The 6,394-nt window shown below is 35.9% G+C and overlaps 1 non-coding gene across 1 annotated transcript; it reads right to left on the bottom strand.

Annotated features, from left to right (window-relative positions):
• Positions 1-5,658: 5,658 nt before the first annotated feature.
• On the bottom strand, positions 5,659-5,730 carry TRNAH-GUG (transfer RNA histidin (anticodon GUG)). Its single transcript has one exon. It is a non-coding gene; the product is annotated as a tRNA-His (tRNA).
• Positions 5,731-6,394: the final 664 nt, after the last annotated feature.

The following is a 6,394-nucleotide window of genomic DNA, read 5'->3' as shown; positions in this document are numbered from 1 at the left end:
AATATACAGCCTTGACGTACTCCTTTTCCTATTTGGAACCAGTCTATTGTTCCATGTCCAGTTTCAACTGTTGCTTCCTGACCTGCATACAGATTTCTCAAGAGTCAGGTCAGGTGGTCTGGTATTCCCATCTCTTTCAGAATTTTCCACAGTTTATTGTGATCCACACAGTCAAAGGCTTTGGCATAGTCAATAAAACAGAAATAGCTGTTTTTCTGGAACTCTCTTGCTTTCTTCATGATACAGCGGATGTTGGCAATTTGATCTCTGGTTCCTCTGCCTTTTCTAAAACCAGCTTGAACATCAGGAAGTTCACGGTTCACGTATTGCTGAAGCCTGGCTTGGAGAATTTTGAGCAATATTTTACTAGCATGTGAGATGAGTGCACAACTTAGTAGTTGACAGTAATCTAATACTGACAATAGCTGCTGTAGAATATACAACTGGACATTTCCAAGTGAAATTCTTATTTCTATGAATACTTACCTACAGGCCTATATGAAAATGGTAAAAACATTCCGTTTATTCTGTTTTCCAGAAAGTAAAAGGAATAATTTCAGTTTTTAGATTTTTATCAGAAATCTTTCAAAGTTTTCCATATAGTTGGTAAATAGCTCTATCTCATTTATCACTTAATGCAATGATCATGATAATATATTTACTTATGTCATTATATCTCCATTATATTAATGAAGCTATAGAAGGAAAGCTCTAAACATACTTGGGCAAGTAATTGGCAGTGAATAGTCCAAAGTAAAATCAAACTGCCAAGTGAACAGATATGTGGGAGATGAAGGAAAGTTAATAGACATACTTTTGTGGGAAATGAAACAAACTCAGTATGGTTTTTGCTAGTAAATATACCATGTCTGGGAAGGGAGGTTATTAATTAATAAATTTTACTCCCTTCATATGTACAAATAACTGTTGTAAAACATTATAAAGGAATAAAATGTATAAAAAGATAAACGCTGATATTCATGCAACTAATATTTTATCTAACAGCTATAAAGAATGAGTGCTTACTGGAAGGTTCAGACATTGTGTATAGTATGCACTTTATCTTTCAATATATATGTTTGTATGGTTCCGTGTCTGTGTGTTTATGTAGGCTCTAATGATAGCTTGGACTTTAGTACACGTAAATGTATAAAACTACCTAATCCCCCTCTCCCTTCTGTTTTCCCTCCATTTTACATTTGGTCCTTTAAAGTCTTACCAAATTTACTCGCTCTTTAAACAACCTTCTTTGCGAACTTCCCTGGTGGTACAGTGGACAGAAATCCCCTGCCAATGCAGGGGACACAGGTTCCATCACTGGGCCGGGAAGATTCCACACACCTTGGGGGAACTAAGTTCGTGCATCATAACTACTAAGCTGGCACTTCAGAGCCTGTGAGCCGTGACTACTGAGCCTGCATGCTGCAACTACTGAAGCTCATGTGCCTAGAGCCCATGCTCTGCAACCAGAGAAGCCACCACAATGAGAAGCCCGTGTATCACAACTAGAGAGTCGCCCCCACTCTCCTAGATCCCACATGTTGCAACTAAGAGTTCACATGCCAAAATTAAAGACCCTGTGTGCTGCATCTAAGACACAGTGCAACCAAATAAATAAATATTTTTGAAAAAGCTTCTTTGAGCACTAGAGTCCATTTAAAGTGCAGTAATCCAAAGATAAAAATAATCTTAAATTTATTGTTAAAAATAATATTTGAATCATGGCTCTGATGACTTATCTGGGTGACATCAAAATAATTACTTAAGCTCTACAAGCTTCAGTTGCTTTATCAATAAAGTACATGCTTATATGATTTTTATGATAATTGCAGGGAAATGTATAGAAAGTCTGTGGATCAATGTCTGAAACACACAAGGAATTAGATAAGTGGCAGTCTGCATTGTTGACAGTAGCCTTGAAAAGATCATTTCAGAGCCAAACTATTCTCAGCTTTTATGTTTGCTGATTTTTTTTTCTCTTTTGATTTGTAACTTTTTATACATCTTTTCATTATTCCTAAGGATAAACAGATTAATAGGCACAGAGAGCTCAGTTTGGGTAAGTAAAGTCAAATAACTTTGAAGACTAAAATGATCACAGAAATTATTTATTCTGTTTTTCTCATTTTTAGATGGTGTGGATGAGTTAGAGTCAGATGACTTGGTAAATATTACCAATTTATTTCTGATAGACCAGAAATCAGATTCTAGGTTATCTGTCCTTTGACCATTATTATTTCCACTATTATACATATATCACTTTATAACAGATATAAACAGATGCAAAGATGGATAATAATATATATCTCTATATTTTTATGGTTATAATTTAAGTTGCAAAATATTTTCTCTACAAATATATCTGCCTCAAAAAAATTAAAGCATATCTTAAATATATTTTCTATTTATTCTAGGAATGCAAGACTATCTGTCTACCTCACATTTAGACCTTTTCTGATTGTATCCAGGACAGGGGAACCAGGTAGTTACACAAGTAAGATGAATCTCTTCCATCATTACTTATCTACTGCCTTTCCACTCTCAATAGTGATGGAAAGTTGATCTGATCATGGGGAATTAAGAAATTTGCCATCTACTCAGTTCCACACCGCACCCTCCCCCACCCCGCAAGAAAAGGTAGAATCCTTTCTTTTTTCTTTCCTTTAGTTTTAGCTATCCTTAGTTTTCACTCACGATCTGGTTTTAAGTTTAAACACCCAATTCTGCATATGTCAAGGAGTCAAGAAACAAACTGCTTCAAAATACTCTCTCAGAAGTTATGAGTAACACTGAAAATTTACTCATCTAAACATATATATATTTCAACAACAACATTGTCTTATTGTGGTGGTCTGAAACTAATCTCATAATATCTCTAAGGTATGCTTGTAAGGATATTATATAATTTATTTTGATTATGAAAATCAGTCATTGAGTATAGTTTCACAAATATACATCCATGCAGCAATTATTATTAACACAAGAAATAAACACAAAAGGTAAATGGATTAAAAGCAATAGAAAACAACATTGTAAACATCTATCAGGCCAATAGAACACATGGTCTTTCCTTGACCACTCCTTCCATGTGTCATCATTTTTCCTTTAACTTCAAAGGAAAAATCTAATGACTGGTTTAAAAGAAAAAATCATCAGAATTGGTAATAGTGGCATGACCTACAGTTGAAGAGCCCTGGATTCAAAACACATCTCCATACAAATGTGTAGAAATGTAAAACAAGCCATCTTAATGTACTGAATCTCAGTTATCTGTAAAAAAGATTTAATAATATCTACTTTAGAGGAAGCTATCAAGATGGCAGCATAGGACACTTGGCTAGCCTCTTCACCATGAGCACATCAAAACTACAACTAAATACAGAACGACTCTTGCTGAAATTGAATTGGGGACTAGCAGAACAGCTCTTCTATGCTGAAGACTATAAAGAAAGACTCACACACATTCAGCGAGGAAAGGAGCTTGCTCAAACTCATGTCCATCGAGTCAGTGGTAACATCAATCATCTCACCCTCTGCTGTCCCCTTTTCCTCCTGCCTTCAATCTTTCCCAGGATTGGGATCTTTCCCAGTGAGTTGGCTCTTCGCATCAGGTGGCCAAAAGTATTGGAGCTTCAGCCTCAGCATCAGTCCTTCCAAGGAATATTCAGGATTGATTTCCCTTAGGATTGACTAGTTTGATCTCCTTGCAGTCCAAGAGACTCTTAAAGTCATCAACACCACAGTTTGAAAGCATCAATTCTTCAGTACTTAGCCTTTTTTTATGATCCAACTCTCACATCCCTACATGACTATTGGAAAAATCATAGCTTTGACTATATGGACAGTGAGTAAATTCATAGTTTTATGCCAGTTATAGGTCACTATTACCTGGTATTCAATGCACAGAAAGACAATCTCAAGAAAATAGTTTAATCATTACTTTTGGCCCTCACATCTCTATTATCTTCATAGTCTAAGAGAGAAAAAATAACTTATTTTATACATCTTTCTTTCCTCTCTGAACCCCATTCCTACTCCTGGATCATGGGAATAATAAGATTAAGCCCTTACCAAAAATAAATAATGCTTCTGTTTTCTTCCTTGTATAAGTCTCCAAGGAAAGAAATCTCTAAATATCTAGGTACCTGTTTGGAATTTGTATGTATTTTAGATGTGAGGGAAGAGAAAAATGACACATTAATTAATGAACCAATAAATTATTGTGTCCCAGCTGTTTCTGCCATATCAGATCATTTTTAAAAATTTTTTCTTGCTATCTTGATAACTAAATATCCAACACATTGCTGCTTATTTGTATGTGATTAGAAACATCAGATTCAGCAGGGGTTTACTCTATGTAAAATGGCTTTCCTGCTGCTCTGGGTTCTTGTGAAAGAAAGCCAGTGAGTAAATCAATTCATTCTAAGGATCTATGAATTTAAAGTGTTCACCCTTTGCAGGACACAGGCTCACACAGTAAAAGAAAGGAACTCAACTCTAAGGAGTAGAACTCTGTAAATGGTTAGAAAGATATTGTTTGGAGAGAGGGTCAGGACCATTAAAAGGTGGAACATAATCTTTTTTTTTTTTTTTAAAGATCACTAATCTCAACATATAGACCTATTTGTATTAAGCAAATCTAAGGATCAGGGACTATGTTACATTTTTATAATGGGAATTGTTTAATTCAGGAAATTTAGGAGAGGTGAAAATGCATTGCTGAGCCGTAAGAACAGAAGGTAGAAGTTTATGGATACGGATTCAACCCATCTGGAGTGTATTCCCATAACCATTGCTGAATAAGTAATACAGATTCTCATTTGGGCAATTTTTGCTTGCAGGTGGCAAAATGAGTCTTCCCCTTTGCCCTAGGGATTTAGAATGTAGAATCTTGGCAAAGCATGAAACTCCTTCAGTTCATGCAGAAAAAGATCTGGGAGTTAATGTTCATTTATTAATTTCTTTAGGGATGAAGTAGGTTAAATTATCAGCAGGAAAGGTAACTGTCTCAGGAAAAGCTAAGGATGACAATTTCTACATTTCCCCACTTAATATGCATCAAGAAGTGAACACTGACCTTCACTGAGTACACCTTTCATTTATTGAGTAATGAAGCAATTTGCTGTCAAATTGTTTTATCAGACCCTATTAGTCACCTGGGATACAATGGATAAGGAAATTAATTTTATTATTTTTGTGGGACTAGAGATCTAGGACTGAGTCTAATTTAGGGAGGCAGGGTAGAACATGTGTGTTCTCTAGATTCTTAAGAAAGAGTGTTTTAATTCTTCTGAAATAATGGGTTGCAAAATGTCTTGTGAGTTGATTTACTTTATATAAGCCCTTAGACTTGATAACAGGAAAACAAGTGCCTCTGTGACTGGAATGTCAGAGAAAAGATACTCTCACAGAAAAAGAATAACTCCCACCTGTCCAACAGTACTTCAGCTTCACCTTTCCATTTTCCTTCAATAGGGTTCAGTTCTACCTAATTCATGGGGAGCACCTTAGGATCAGATAAATTTACTTGAGTGTAGTCACTCAGTCGTGTCTGACTCTTTGCGACCCCATGGACTGTAGTCCGCCAGGCTCCTCTGTCCATGGGATTCTCCAGGCAAGAATACTGGAGTGGGTTGCCATTTCCTTCTCCAGGGGATCTTCCCAACCCAGGGATTGAACCTGGGTCTTCTGCATCACAGGCAGATGCTTTACCCTCTGAGCCACCAGGGAAGTGGAGCAGACCCCAGATAGGGGAAATATTGGTTCTGGAAGAATTCTTTTGAAGCCTGTATCCGTTTAGACTTGTGAGTTGATCCTTCACTCAATTGAGGATGAAACTCATGATCTTTTCTCAATCTTAACAACAATGATTCTATTACCATAAATGGTATTTAATTTTTCCTACTATCAGCAATTACATTAGCTATACATCTGGATCTTATATGAGAATTCAACCAGTATTTTCTAACTCCATCAAAGATCTGAGACTAATTAAAATAGAGTAATGATCTGATTTCATCTTCTGGATGTCTTTCTTTACAAATTGTGCTATCAGAGTATTACAGACATGAACCTTGTTAGCTTTGAATTCTTCTGAAATGTATTTGTTAGCCTATAATGTAATATCAATGTTATGGTATCAGTCTTTTAAACGGATAATGTAAGAAACATTTTTATCATAAATATTTGTTCTATAATCTTACTATTACCATCTTACTAAATCTTACTAAAAATACCATCCATTTTTGCAACTGTCATTGATAAAGACATTCAGAACAAATTTGCATTGTATTTAACATAGAAAGGGCTTCCCTCGTGGCTCAGAGGTTAAAGCATCTGCCTGCAATGCGGGAGACCTGGATTCGATCCCTGGGTCTGGAAAATTCTCTGGAGA

This window comes from Bos mutus, chromosome 11 (genome assembly GCF_027580195.1).
Source record: "Bos mutus isolate GX-2022 chromosome 11, NWIPB_WYAK_1.1, whole genome shotgun sequence".
In the NCBI taxonomy this organism is placed as follows: Eukaryota; Metazoa; Chordata; class Mammalia; order Artiodactyla; family Bovidae; genus Bos; species Bos mutus.
This window is presented reverse-complemented; position numbering and strand designations above follow the sequence as displayed.